The sequence below is a fragment of the Saccopteryx bilineata genome, chromosome 3 (genome assembly GCF_036850765.1).
Source record: "Saccopteryx bilineata isolate mSacBil1 chromosome 3, mSacBil1_pri_phased_curated, whole genome shotgun sequence".
Taxonomy (NCBI): Eukaryota; Metazoa; Chordata; class Mammalia; order Chiroptera; family Emballonuridae; genus Saccopteryx; species Saccopteryx bilineata.
Genome location: NC_089492.1, coordinates 248,291,211 through 248,306,671, shown reverse-complemented (window position 1 = coordinate 248,306,671; position 15,461 = coordinate 248,291,211). Strand labels below are relative to the sequence as shown.

Sequence of the window (15,461 nt, the reverse complement as noted above, 5' to 3'; positions counted from 1 at the left end):
GGCCAGGCAGAGACAAACTACCACAGCGACAGAAAAGGAGATTCCCATTTAATCAGCCATTTTAAACATTTAACAATCTTGGGGCTTACAGACTAGTGTCCACCAAGACAGGAATCTACTCCACAGCCCCCTGCCAGGGCACACTGGTCTTGGCTTTCACACCTGCTGAGATGGTGCCGCCATCTCAGCTCTGCCTACCCATCTACCACCTCTCCACTCAGCTGTCACCTATCCACCCACACACTCACCCATCCGTCATCCATCCAGTGCGAAGTACCTGTAAGATCCTGGCGACACCATGGTGAATAGGACACATATGGTCTCTGCCCTTGTGCAACTCATACGCTGGGATGACACAGGTACCAACCAATAAATACAATTAATGTCTGACCGTGTGAGTGCTATGGGAAAAAGCATTGGCCTTGTGATGTGACAGGGTACCTACCGGTGGGGAAGGGGTGGCCAAGGAAAACTCTCTTAGAAAGTGGCATGTGAGCTGAGATCTCAAAGATGACAACTTCCTTAGGACAGATGAAGAAACTGAGGCACAAGGAGGTGGAACAATCATCTGGGTGAGTAGGACTTGAACCTAAATCCTGTATTTGGATTGTCCAGAGGATCCCACCAACCCCGCCACAGCCCTGTGGGGTAACACTAGATAAATGAGGTAGTGGCAGGCAATAAGGGCCAGGCTATTTACATAGCTTGTAAAAGTAGAAAACCAAAGCTCAGAGAGGCATAGTGATCCTGCCCAGGTCACACAGCAAATTTGAGAAGGAACCAGGACTTGATTCAAGCCTGACAGCATAGGATTAATTAGCAGTTTATTAGTTCAGGAAAGTTTCCTCTTCTGATGCTGATTTGCACTCAGGTTTGTGCCTGCTGGTGACAAGAACACTGGGCAAGAGGTATGGGTGTGGGTGAGGATGCGTCACATCAGGGAAACAGCGACACTGGCCCCACCAACCCTGACCTACCATAAGGCCCCAGGGGATCATCCCTGAAAAGCTGGGGATACTTTTCCGAGAGCCACTGCCTCAGGGGGCTCAGGAATAGTCCCCACCCTGACAACGCTGCTGATCCCTCTGAAGTCACTATGGGAGGACAAGACACTGCCATCCTCACAGCCTCCATCAGGGCCTATGAGGCTTGAAGGAGACATTCTCGGGGGTGGAGAATGGAAAAGAAGTCAGGGGACCTGGGGACTTGGGGACCTGAGAGGGACTGGGAACTCCCAGACCCCCGCAGGGCTGGCATGTTCCAGAAAGCTCCACAGGGACTTTTAGATCCAAACACTGACTGCCCCTCCTCCCCTGGCCAAGATTAGGCCACTCCCTCCCCTACAAAGCAGTGTGTTGTGATAGCACAGTCTCCTGGGCCACTCCGATTCTGTAAATCCTCTACCTCAGACCTTGGTTGTGGCTCTGAAGGCTGCTGAGAGGCAGGGCACTGCCACCCTGACCGCAGCACAGAGCAGGGACAAACAGGACCAGAAGAAGCTGTGCAGGTGTATTGTGCATGCAAGTATGTTGTGGGCGTGTGTGCATGTGGCCTGTGGGACTGTGGCTATGTGTGGGCTTCAGGAGACACCTGAGAAATAAAAGCCCTCAACCTGCTGGGCTGCTCATACTCAACTCTGGAACCAGGCCCACGGGAAAGCAGCACTCAGGCAAAATGCAGAGAATTTACTTCCATGCCGGGGAGGAGAGCATGAAGCTGCCGATGGTGCTCACACACTGCCCACAACCAGCGTGGCTCTGAGACAGCCGCCTGGAGTCTGGTGTGGTGTGTGCACGGCACAGGCCAGCACCATAGCCCTGCTCACCTCCCCAATCCCTAGGCAGTCCTGCGGCCAGGCCTGGGGCTGGAAACAAGTGACCCGTTCAGCCACACTCGTGCTTTACTTGCTGAATACCCTGGACCCTCTGTATATTCTGCCAAGTCCCCAGAACAGCCCCAGTGGCAGGCCTTCTCATCAGGACCCCCACTTCACAGATGAAAATACTGATGCTCACAGCACTGTTTAACTGCATGTCACTCAGACACCCTCAAAGAGTAGTAGTAGCAACTGAGATTTGACTCAAGCAACCTGACTTGAGACAGACTTGGAAGGTCAGGTCATCATTGGCACATGATGACCAACTAGATGTAAGAAAGCAAGGAAGTATCCTCAAAGCCTCTTGGGAGTCAGTCTACAGGAAGGAGGTGGGGCGGCAGCCAAGACCCAGATGCGGAGCAACCGCACCCCGTGGCTGAGGCCGCTGGGGAAGGACAGCCCTCTGACCCCTTCAGGTGTGCCTTGAAACAGACACAGAGTAGATCACGTGGGTATGGGGCACCATTAAGCAGCTATCGTGAAATATCTCATCACTCCAATTCTATTTCTTAATATCTCTCCCCTAATTCACTTCCTCTGAAGTCAGACAGACTCTGTCCACAGAGCCAGCAGGCCAGGGATGGAGAATGTTTTTTTAACTGAAATGTGTAGATTGGATTTTTTAAAAATTTCTTTCTTAAAAAAAATTATTTATTTACTCTAGCAGTGGTCGGCAAAGTCATTAGTCAACAGGTACATTCCTTATCAAGGTAGCGCCCACATGTGGTATTTCGTGGAAGAGCCACACTCAAGGGGCCAAAGAGACGCATGTGGCTCATGAGCCGCAGTTTGCCAACCAGGGGACTAGGTAAATATGTACGTTTTTTGTTAATGAAGCACATTATAGTACCTAAATGGTTTTTTTATCAAGTTCTTTCCAGTCTCTTGCAAAATTTCTGGTTTCTAAAGAATCCCTTATCTGTTCCATATGCCACTCTGAAGTCTTTGTTAACAGAAGAAAACACATAAATAATCTTCCCTTTTGCATGAGCTTATGGTTTACTCTGGTTACTGCCAATCAAACATCCTTAGTAGAGCCCCAAATCAAAGCAGGATGGAGCCAAAAATGAAATGGGGACTGGGGATCTGGATGATGGGGGATGGGGCTGGTGGGGGTTTGCAGTGCTAGGCCCTGCATGGGCACCGCTTGTTGGGCTAGAAGGCACACTCCCAAATATTCATAATGTGTAAACAATGGGATGGGAGTCTGTGTTCAGAAAGTGCAGCAGCACATGGAGGGGCGGTGAGCCAGAGGGACGCACTCAAAGGGCCCAATGTAGGGAGGACAGTTTAATGACCCCTGGAAGGTCATGCTGAATGCATTCCCTGGGATTGAACCCCTGTCTGTCATTTACTACCAGTGATCTTTTTAAAAAAGCCACTGATGATAGCACCTCTTTGTAGAACTCTGAAAGATGTCCTGATTCCTCTGTGTGCAATCTAGGTTTGGTGTGGCCCAGTCTCCACAGGCCTGTCTCATCTCCGACACGCTGCTCTCCACCCCAGGACATCTGTTCTAGCCCAGCAAACTACTACTAATCTCCAGAACATGACACCCATTCCCTCACACTGTCTCCACCTCTCTCCCTAGCACATTCCCACCCTTTGGGCCAACCCACATGTCTACTTCCCTTGCTTTAGTGTTTCGCTTCCCCACCAGATGTGAGACAAGGTCAGGAAATGTCCCATTCATGTCTTGGTGTCCAGCACCAGCCCAGAGCCTGGCCCCAAAGAGCTCTCGGTAAAGGCTAAGTGAGTGAGCAAATGAATGGCCACCGACCTTCCCCTTGGGTGAACCATTTAGTTACCATGGTCCATTCAGGACCCTGTATGTGCAGGAGGACATCCTTAATGTGTATTTCTTCACTCTTCTGTCCTGGGCCATGAATCCCCTCACAGCACCCAGCCTGCTTACTGCCCCCCCCCACCCCCTAGTGACAGTCCCCAACTAGATTTTTGTTCCTTTCAGAAACTCCAACATACAAGCCATTACTGAGCACTAGTATGTGCCAGGACCTGTGATGGTTATTTATAGCCATTACCTAGTTTGATTCCCACAAACCATTGTTTACCGCTCTTCCACCACACGTTCTGCCACACTAGTCAAGTTATAGATGAAGAAATTTAGGCTCAGAGAGGCTAAACCATTTGCCCAAGGTCACTCAGCAAGTAGTAGAGAGCCAGGATTGAAACCAGGTCTCTTGAGGATTGGATAAAGAAGGTGTGGTACATATATACAATGGAATACTACTCAGCCGTAAGAAACGATGACATTGCCATTTACGACAACACAGATGGACCTTGAGAACATTATACTGAGTGAAATAAGTAAATCAGAAAAGCTAAGAACTGTATGATTTCACACGTAGGCGGGATATAAAACTGAGACTCATGGACATAGATAAAAAGTTAAGTGGTTATCTGGAGAAGGGGTGGGGGTGCAGTAAAGAAAGACAAATATACAGTGATGGAAAATGATTTGACTTTGGGTGATGGGCACACAATGCAATTAACAGTTCAAATGCTATAGAGATGTTCACCTGAAACCTATGTACTCTTACTGATCAATGTCACCCCATTATATTTAATTTCAAAATTAAAACACACACACACAACACAAAGAAACCAGGTCTCCCTTTTCAATAATTTCCCAGGGTCACTTTAAGAAAGAGTTGGGCCGCGGGGTCTCCAGGCCTTGCAGGTAAGCTGAGCATCAGAGCAGTTAAGAATATACTGCATTTATAAATGGTGAGCGACTTTACAAGCCTCCAGCTATAATTTCATCATAGCCCAGGCCCTGGAAAGTCTGTATAATCCTGGAAGGCGCTGCATTTCAGCTAAAAGACGGCTGTGAACACTAATTGGATCCTCAGCCTACACTGTAAATCAGACCAAAGTGTGGGCACCTAAAATGCAGTCTTTTTTCAAACAGGCACAGTATGTCTTTACATTACTGTTGGCCAACCAGCGCCTTAAATAGTTTCTGTGTGACTGAGTTCATAAATCTGCCCTCGCTCCATGGTTGGCAAATGCTGCCAGAGAGGAGACCATGGTCCCAAGGTAAACAGTTGGCTGGCAGCTACCTCCTAGCCAGCCAAGAACTAGAGCAATGGGCCTGAGGTGGGGGCCCAGCCTGCCCTGGGGAAGCCTAAGAACATGCTGGGCTTAATAGAGGCTGAAGGGAGCTGGTGGACCCAACAGTCCATGGAGTTGTCACCCTAAGGTGCAGAGCCAAAGGAGCTCAGGCCTGTGAGAGCCAGAGAGTTCTGGTGGGGTGGAACATGCTGGCAAGAAGAGCAAGTCCAGAGGGCAGCCAGGGAAACTGGAAGGAACTCACCCTCACCATGAACCTACTCGTAGCATGCAAATCTCTCCACACTCCTGGGAGGCTGGCTTCACTCTCCGCATTTTAGAGATAGGAAGACTGAGGCTTGCAGAGGTTATGCCATTTGTCCACAGAACCAGCAAGTAAAGAAGCCACAGCCTGATTCCAGGGCTGCCTAGTTCCAAAGGCCTTTTCCATGTCACACATAAAGAGAGGATGGGTTATAGAGATTGTATTTGCCAAACCAAAAACCTGTCTACCAGGAATGACAAGTACAAGTGTGGTTAGGAGAGCAACATGACAGAGCGTGTGAATGTGGAATGATGTCAGAATACAACACTGGGGGAAGGAGTGAGCTTCCCAGACAAACAAGCAGAAGCTTTTGAAGATGCTGGTGGTGGGGTTCCGGCATGACGGGGTATAGAAGATCCACTCTTTAGTCCTGTAGCTATCACTTGCTGAACGTCTGTGGTGTGCTCGGCCCTTACCAGGTGAAGAAGAGACAAGTGCCTGCCTTCAAGAAGCTAAGTGGTGAACAGAAAACAGGCACACAAAGATGAGACACAGGAGGAACCTGGGGACATCAGCGAAACATAACCTAACAGGCAGACGACTGGGGTGACTCATGTATAGAAGCACACTCCTGCACTCACAGCTTACTCCTCTGCTCTTAAGAGATGACCCGACTGAGATTGCTATAGCCAGCACCCTAGACCATGAGCTGAGCTGGCTCAAGATCACACCCAACAAGAACCTATTAGAAGGCCTTGGTCGGTTGGCTCAGTGGATAGAGCATCAGCCTGGCGTATGGATGCCTGGGTTTGATTCCTGGTCAGGGAACACAAGAGAAGCGACCATCTGCTTCTCCATCCCTCCCTCTCTCCCTTCTCTCTCTATCTTCCCCTCTTGCAGCCATGGCTCGATTGGTCTGAGTGTATAATCCCCGGGCACTAAGGATTGCACTATGGAGCCTCCACCTCAGGTACTAAGAATAGCTCGGTTGAGAGCATGGCCCCAGATGGGCAGAGCATCAGCCCCAGATGGGAGTTGCCAGGTGGATCCCAGTAGTGGTGCATCTGGGAGTCTATCTCCACTCTTCTCACTTGGAACAGAAGGAAAAAAATAAAAAAGAACCTATCAGAGCCACGACCCTACCCTTTCTCCTGAGTCTCGGCCCAACACTCCGAGTACCACACTGCCTCTCAACCAATGGGCAGGCTCCCTACTCCACTCCCTTAGACCCTGATATACCCACAAGTATTCTCATTTCCACCTCCTCCAAAAATGACATAGCAATAATGATTGTAACAACCGTGATGCAGAAGAATCTTTACCACTCAAAACCTCAATTTCCTCGTTTGTAAAATGGAGGTTGCCCTGGCCAGATAGCTCAGTTGTTTAGAGCTCAGTTGGTCCCAAAGTGCAGAGGCTGGCAATCTGATCCCCGGTCAGGGCACATACAGGAACAGATCAATGTTCCTGTCTCTATCTCCCCCTCTCTCCCTTCTTCTCTCTAAAATCAATAAAAACACATTAAAAAGTTTAAAAAAAATGGAGGTGATGACAGAACTAGATCTGGTAGAGGATTAAATGATATATCGCATATAAAGCACTCAGCACCATAAAATATCAACAACATATGGCAATTATTCTTAAAATAACACTTTTATGAAGCTTTGCTGTATGTAATTTCCTAGGATTCTTATGACAACTTGTGGGGTAGTTGTTATTACTGTTTTTATTATTGGTGACCATTTTACAGATGGGAAATGAAGGCTTTGTTTCTGGGCCCTTCTGCTCCAAAATTACGAGATTTGCATAAAACATAGTTTTGTTGAGTTGCTTATATCTAAAAGATAAGGGAAATCTGAGGCTAGGGAGGAAGCCATGAGCTAAAACTAGACTGGTAAGGAGGTGGAGGGGCTGCCCTGAAATAGGTGTTGATATCCGGGCTGCAGCAAGGTGTGGGGGGCTGGAGCTTGGGGACCTGCTCTGGGTTTGGGGTGAGCTGGTTCTGAGTGTGCCCTGGCTCCTGGCAAAAGCCAATGCTGCTCCTTTAGAGAGGAAAGCATATTCAACTCAGGCCTCCCGCAGACCCAGAGACAAAGCCCAAACACATCACCTCACACTTGAAATTATCCAGCAAACAAAGAGACAAGCAGAAGCTGAAGAAACAACCAATCACAAAATTAGAAGATGGCCTCCCTTCAAAGAATTCAAATTTTAAAAACTATCAGACTTAGAATGCAAACTAATATGGGCAAAATGTTTAAAGAAATAAAGGATAGAATCACAAAATATGAACAAGTAAAAAGAGACAACCAGTGAAATTTAAAAAGAATCCAACAGTATTTTTAAAAATTAAAAATATAGTTCTTGAAATAAATGTTAAAAAAACAAAATGAGTAAAACAGCAGATCAGACACAATTGGACTGGAAGAGCTAAAAAAAAAAAAATGCACCAATTTAGATGAAAGAAACAAGCAGCTAGAAAACAAGAGATATGGAGGCCAGAATAAGAAGGCATGCTATACCTTTAATCAAAGCCTGAAAAGCAACAAAGCAAGAGTGGAAAAGAAGCAATATTTGAAGAAATAATGGCTGAGAATTTTCCAGAGCTGCAAGGGGGAAGAAAAGAATAAAAAAGAAATCCACACTTACTCACAGAACAGTGAAAATTCAGAACACCAAAGCAGATCATAAAAAAAGAGAGGGAACACGCATAACCCATAAAGGAATGATAATGGTATCAATAGGCTTCTCTACAATAAATAGAAGCCAGAGGCAACAAAATAATATTTGCGAAGTGCTAAAAGATAGAAACTGTCAACCTAAAGCTAGGTATTATAAAAACTATCTTTCGCCTGACCAGGCGGTGGCGCAGTGGATAGAGCGTCGGACTGGGATGCGGAAGTACCCAGGTTCGAGACTCCGAGGTCCCGCGCGGGCTCATCTGGCTTGAGCAAAGAGCTTGCCAGCTTGGACCCAAGGTCGCTGGCTCCAGCAAGGGGTTACTCGGTCTGCTGAAGGCCCACGGTCAAGGCACATGTGAGAAAGCAATCAATGAACAACTAAGAAGTTGCAACGCACAACGAGAAACTGATGATTGATGCTTCTCATCTCTCTCTGTTCCTGTCTGTCTGTCCCTGTCTATCTCTGCCTCTGTAAAAAAAAAAAAAAAAAAAACTATCTTTCAAAATAAGGGTGAAAGAGAAGATATTTTCAGATATGAAAATAGAGAGACTCAAGAAACTTTTAAAGGATGAACTTCAGGAAGAAGAAAAATTATCGCAGAAGGAAGGTATAAAATGTGCAAGAACTAATCATGGGTAAGTATATTTGTAAATATGTAAAAATGTAGGAAGAGCTAAACAATGTCTTATAAAATAATATAGCTCTTTAATTTGTGGTTGAAATAAGGACAGACTAGAATACTGCACAACAGAGGGTATAAGTTTGGGTGGAGGAATTAGTGTTCTAAGGTTCTTGTATTTCTGGGGAAGGGGTTAAGGTATTAACTTTAGGCTATTTTAGGTTAATAATGCATGATAAAATGAAATAAAGGTACTTTCCTGGTGGGGGATATTGATAATGGGGCAGGCTATGTGTGGGGGAAGACAGTATATCTAAACCTTCCTCTCAATTATGCTTGAATTGAGAAAGGGCTCTAAAACATTAAAATCTTTCTTAAAAAAAAAGACAAAAATTCACAAATATCACTGAAAGAAAAGAATTAGAGTACATAACTTCTACAGCGGGGGGGGAGTAATAAGGAGGGGAATAAACTTTCCCTTAATTAATCATAAGAGCATAATAAAATAAAATAAAGAACAATACTAAGCCAAAATAAACAAACAAAAAGGAAGCATAGAAAAAGAAAAAGTAAAAAGCACTGTGTAAGCTACCAGAAACACATCCAAACATACTCTAATTACAATAATTGAAAATGGACTAAACTCTAATTAGAAGAAAGCTCATCAGAATGAACTACCAAACCAAAACAAATCATAGCTCCCATAATTTGCTAGTTATAAAAACGCATCTATAGTGTAAGGACATGAAAATGTTGAAAGTTAAAGAATAGAATAAGATATGCCATGCAAATGCTATCTCAAACAAAGAGGAAATAACCATACTAATATTACATAAAGTAGAATTTAAACAAAAAATGATTAGGGATAGTTATCTAATGATAAAAGTTTAAACTTCTAGGAACTTAATTACGTTGCAAATATACTATAGATGGAAATGCAAAGCCATCTTTGTGAGAGATTTCAACATTGGCCTCTCAATTATTAATAGGTCAATGAAAAAATTAGTAAAGCTACAGAAGTTTTCAATAATACAAGACTTTTGATCTATTGAACAAAAATATAGTGTACACAGTCTTTTCAAGCACATATGGAACATTTACAAAAAACTGTTTTATACAGTCTTAATGACTGATATTATATAAATAAATGTTCTCCAACTACAGTGAAATTAAATTAAAAGTTAATAACAAAAAGGGAAAAATATTTCCCTATGTTTGTAAATTAGACTCACAGGGTCAATTAAAGCATCATAATAGATATTTAAAATACTTAAAACTGAACAATAATGTCAACACTACATATAAAAATTTGGAGATGCAGTAAAAGTAACATTAAAGAAATTTCTTTTTGCCAATGATTATACTAGAAAAACAGAAAATCTAAAACTTAATGTGCTAGGCCACCCATTTCAGAAATTAGAAAAGAGACAGAAAAAATAAAGTAAAAGAAAAAAATAAAAGAAAGAGAATAATAAATACAAAGCAGAAATTAATGCAGTATAAAACAAAGATACAATAGAGACACACAACAAAGCCTGGAATTAGTTCTTGGAAAGACTAATAGAGACAAACCTCCTGGTGAAATGAATTTTTAAAAAACAGAGAGAAGGCACAAAAAATGTAATATTAGGAATAAAAAGGAATAAGGATCCAACACTAATGAAAAAAAATACCATGACTGATTTTATGTCAATAAATTTGAAAAAATAAGACATACAAAATGGACAAATTTCTAGGGGAAGGGAACTGACTTCAGAAGAAATAGAATACCTTAATAATTCCATGTCAATTAAGGTAATTGGAGCAGTACTTTAAATTTTTTTTTCACAAAGATAACATTAGACTGACAAATTAATAGGCAAATTTTACCAAATATTTAAAGAATATATCACATAACACTTCCTAATATATATGCACCAAACCAGGGAGCACTAAAATATATAACATTTACTAACTGATCTAAAAACAGAAGCAGACAAAAACACAGTCATACTTGAAGATTTCAACACACCACTGACAGCTTTACATTGATTTTTACAGAAAATCAATAAAAAAATATCAGCCTTAAAAGACACACTGGACCTGGCCAGTTGGCTCAGTGGTAGAACATCGGCCTGGCATATGGAAGTCCTGAGTTCAATTCCCATCCAGGGCACACAGGAGAAGCGTCCATTTGCTTCCCCACCCCTCCCCCTCCCTTTTCTCTCTATTTCTCTCGTCCCCTCCTGCAGCCAAGGCTCCATTGGAGCAAAGTTGGCCCAGGCACTGAGGATGGTCCTATGGCCTCCACCTCAGGCACTAGAATGTCTCCAGTTGCAACAAAGCAATGCCCTAGATGGGCAGAGCATTACCCCTTAGTGGGCTTGACAGGTGGATCCCAGTCGGGTGCATGAAGGAGTCTGTCTCTCTGCCTCCCAATTTCTCACTTCAGAAAAATAAAAAAGACACACCGGACAAAATGGACAAAACAGATATTTATAGGACGTTTCATCCCAAAATGTCAGATTATACATTCTTCTCAAGTATGCATAAAACATTCTCAAGGATAGACCATATGTTGGGCCACAAAACATCAACAAATTCAGAAAGATTAAAATTATACCAAGCATATTTTCTGACTTTGAAATTAGAACGCAACTGTAAAAAGGAAAAAACCCACAAAAATGGGGAAATTAAACAACATACTTCTAAAAAATGACTGGGTCAAAGAAAAAATAAAAGCAGATATCAGAAGAGATATATAGACAAATGAAAATGATAACACAACATATCAAAATTTCTTGGATGCAACAAAAGCAGTAATAAAAGGAATGTTCATAATATTACAGGCTTATATCAAGAAACAAGAGAGATCAGAGGTAAACAACCTAACATCACAAATTAAGGAACTAGAAAAATAAGAACAAAGGCAAACCAAAGTCAGCAGAAGAAAGGAAATAGTAAAAATTAGAGCAGAACTAAATGAAATAGAGAATAAAAATACTATAGAGAAAATTAATACAACAAAGAGCTGGTTCTTTGAAAAGATCAATAAAATTGACAAACCACTGGCTCAACTTGCTAAAGAAAAAAGAGGAAGGATTCATATAAACAAAATCCAAAATGAAAGAGGAGAAATTACCATAGACATCATAGATATACAAAGAATGAATCATAGTAGATTATAAAAGATTATATGCTACCAATCCAACAGGAAATGGATAAATTCCTAGAACTATACAATCCTCCTAGACTGAATCACAAAGAAATAGAAAACCTAAATAGACCTATAATAAGCAGGGAAGAAACAGAAACAATTATCAAAAAACCTCTCAAAAAAACAAAAGTCCAGAACCAGATGGCTACACTAGCAAATTTTCCAAACATTAAAAGGAGATTTGGTACCTATCCTTCTCAAAGTCTTCAAAAAAATATAAGAAGCAATACTCCCCAACACATTTCATGAGGCCAACATAACCCTCCTACCAAAACCTGGCAAGGACAACACAAAAAAAGAAAACTACAGGCCAATATCTCTAATGAATACAGATGCAAAAATTCTAAACAAAATACTAGAAAATCGAATGCAACAACACAATAAAAAAATAATACATCATGATCAAGTGGGATTCATTCCAGGAGCACAAGGATGGTTCAACATACAGAAATCCATCAATGTAATACACCAAATCAACAAAGCAAAGAACAAAAACCATGTGATCCTATCAATAAATGCAGGAAAGGCATTCAGTAAGATACAACATCCGTTTATGTTTAATACACTCAATAAAATCAGAATAGAAGGAAAGTGCCTCAACATAATAAAGGCTATATATGACAAAACATCAGCTAATATCATACTAAATGGTGAAAAATGAGGGCTTTTCCTCTAAAATCAGGAACAAGACAATGCTGCCCACTCTTTCCACTTTTAATCAACACAGTTCTAGAAATTTTAGCCAGAGCGATCAGGCAAGAGAAAGAAATAAAAGGCATCTATATCAGGAAAGAAGAAGTAAAGCTATCACTTTTTTGCAGATGACATGATCCTGTATATAGAAAACCCCAAAGATTCTACCAAAACACTATTACAAACAATAAACCAATACAGTAAAGTATCAGAATACAAAATCAATATACGAAAGCCCACTGCTTTCCTATACACCAACAATAAAACACCACACTCTGGTCATTTTGGTTTATCACCCCCTCTGCCCCTCTATCTCACTGCTCCTCCCAGCAGGAGACCCAGCCACTCCGACTTTCCCTCTCTGCACCCTCAGACAAAATCCAGAGAGCCGGAGCTTTCCTCCTCCCCATAGTCCAGCAGAGAAAAAATACTCTAGTCACTTCAGGTTTTTCTCCTCTCCTATCTAAAACCCACCATGAATGCATTTTATTATGTGCTCCCCTTTTCACCCCATCTCACCTTCAGCCCATTCAATGTGTGGATCTTTCAAGCATGCCTGTGAGCCCAGATGGGTTTCTTTGTTGCATTATAGTTGTTCAATTTGTTAAAATTTTAAGGGGAGAGATGATGAGTATCTTTCATGCTGCCATCACTTTGACATCATTGTATTAATTTTTTCTATAGTTTAGTTCTCAACTTCATTTACTTCTGCTCTAATTTTTACTATTTTCTTTCTTCTGCTGACTTTGAGTTGCCTTTGTTCTTTTCCTAGTTCCATAAATTGTGATATTAGGTTGTTAATATCCAAAACATACAAAAGACCCCACAAAGCTCAGCAACAAACAAGCAAAAAATCCAATTAAAAAGTGGGGAGTGGACCTGAATAGATGCTTCTCCCAAGAGGACATACAAATGGCCAACAGATATATGAAAAGATGCTCATCTTCACTAGCTATTTGAGAAATGCAAATCAAAACTCCAATGAGATATCACTCACACCTGTTAGATTGAATATTATCAACAAGACAGGTAATAAGTGTTAGAGAAGCTGTGGAGAAAAAGGGGCCCTCATTCACTGCTGATGGGAATGCAAATTAGTATAACCATTATGGAAGAAAGTATGGTGGTTCCTTAAAAATTAAGAATGGAATTACCATATGACCTAGCAATCCCTCTACTAAGTATCTACCCCTAAAACTCGAAAACATTGGTATGTAAAGACACATGCACCCCCGTGTTCAGTGCAGCATTATTCACAGTGGCAAAGCCATGTAAATAACCGAAGTGTTCTTTGACAGGGGATTGGATAAAGAAGATGTGGTACATATATACAATGGAATACTACTCAGCCATAAGAAATGATGACATAGTGCCACTTACGACCACATGGAAGAACCTTGAGAACATTATACTGAATGAAATAAATAAATCAGAAAAAGCTAAGAACTGTATGATTTCACACATAGGTGGGATATAAAACTGAGACTCGAGAGAAGAGTAGCCATTAGGAAGACAAGGTGGCGCTGGAGTAGGCGGACATACGAACATCTACCTCCCAGAACCAAAGTGGATTACAAACTAATTTTAAGAACTATCATCTGGAAAAACCAACTTTGGACTAAACTAAGAGGACTCTTCAACCAAGGAACACTGAAGAAGCCACACCGAGACTGGTAGGAAAAGCGGAAATGTGGAGAGGGCTGCCCAGCTCCCCAGAGCAAACAGCAGCCGGGAGAGACTCATGTGGTGGGAAGTGAGTTTAGCAGAGAAGGGAGGGTCCTGAGTCCCAGGAACAAAGCCCCAGCCTGCAGCCCCAGAGGCCAGAAGAGGCATAAGGACAGTATTTAGCTGGAAACAAGTTAGGATACTGTATGTGAGAAAGAGTCTGATTTCTCAGACCCAGGATTCTTCTTAAAGGGTCCACGCAGAACACCTCTCTCACAACCACTTACCTGGGCTCCAGGGAACAGGGAGAGAGGAGAATACCAGAGCAGCAGGAAGAGAGTGTAATCTAGGAGGCACAGGGAAAAACACTTTGGGAGATAGCCACCCTAACCCCTGGGATGAATCACTCCCCAAATCTGAAGTGAATATTTCCCCCGGAAACAGCAATACCAGCAAAGGGAAGCAGGAGAGCAGCCAAGCAAGCGCCCCCCGTGGCACTCAAATCAGAGTTGCTTAGAAGGAGGGAGCTTTCGGGTCTACAGTAGTGAGTGTTAGTGTCTGAGCTGCAGTACCCGCACCCACATGTCTGAGGGCTCGCCAGAGGGCCGGCGGCAGCGGGAGATGGAAGTGTGGTTCTGTTGGCAGGGGCGGAAGCCGGCTGGTCACCACTGGGCTCAGGTGTGAGCTCAGTCTTGCCCAGATGGGGAGGAAGGGGCGGCAAAAGCAGTCAAGCCCAGCTGCCGGCAGCCTGTAATCCAGCCCGCGGGAGAAGGGCGGGAACCCCAGAAAGGGTGGAGACCAGCCCCTGAGCAAGAGCGCAGGAGCACAGCCTTGCCCTGCTCGTGGAACCAAGGCTTGTGGCCTGACTTGGGAGCCGGCTCCTCCCACAAGGGTGGAGCCAAAAGCCCAGAACAATCGGAGTTCTGCTACTGAGCTGAGCATGGGCATGCAGTCCTGCCGGCCAGTAGAGCCAAGGCTAGCAGCCATTCCACGAGCAGGCTCCTCCTGCAAGGGCGGGGTGAAAGCCCAGAAACAGGCAGAGACCCGCAGCTGAGCAAAGGTGCTTGCCAGTGCCCTCAGGACCGATCATAATGTCATCCACGGGGGCGGGGCAAAGGCCAAGGCCACCAAGGCTTGTGCATCTGAGCACATGATCACAGCCACTCCAGTGAAGAGAAAATGCGGAGGCAAAGAAATGCAACACAAGTGAACCAAGAGAAATCCCCAGAAAAGGACCTAAATGAATAAGATATAACCAAATTACCAGATGCAGAGTTTAAAATAACGATTGTTAGGATGCTCAAAGATATTAGAACAATAGATGGTCATTATGAAAACCTAAATAAAGAGATAGCAAATATAAAAATGGACATTGAAATAATAAAAAAGAATC

At 43.1% G+C, this 15,461-nt stretch overlaps 1 protein-coding gene across 8 annotated transcripts in view; it reads right to left on the bottom strand.

The window, feature by feature from the left end:
* The window catches only part of GLIS1 (GLIS family zinc finger 1), a 265,940-nt gene that overhangs the window by 46,620 nt on the left and 203,859 nt on the right, over window positions 1–15,461 (bottom strand). The window lies entirely within an intron of this gene.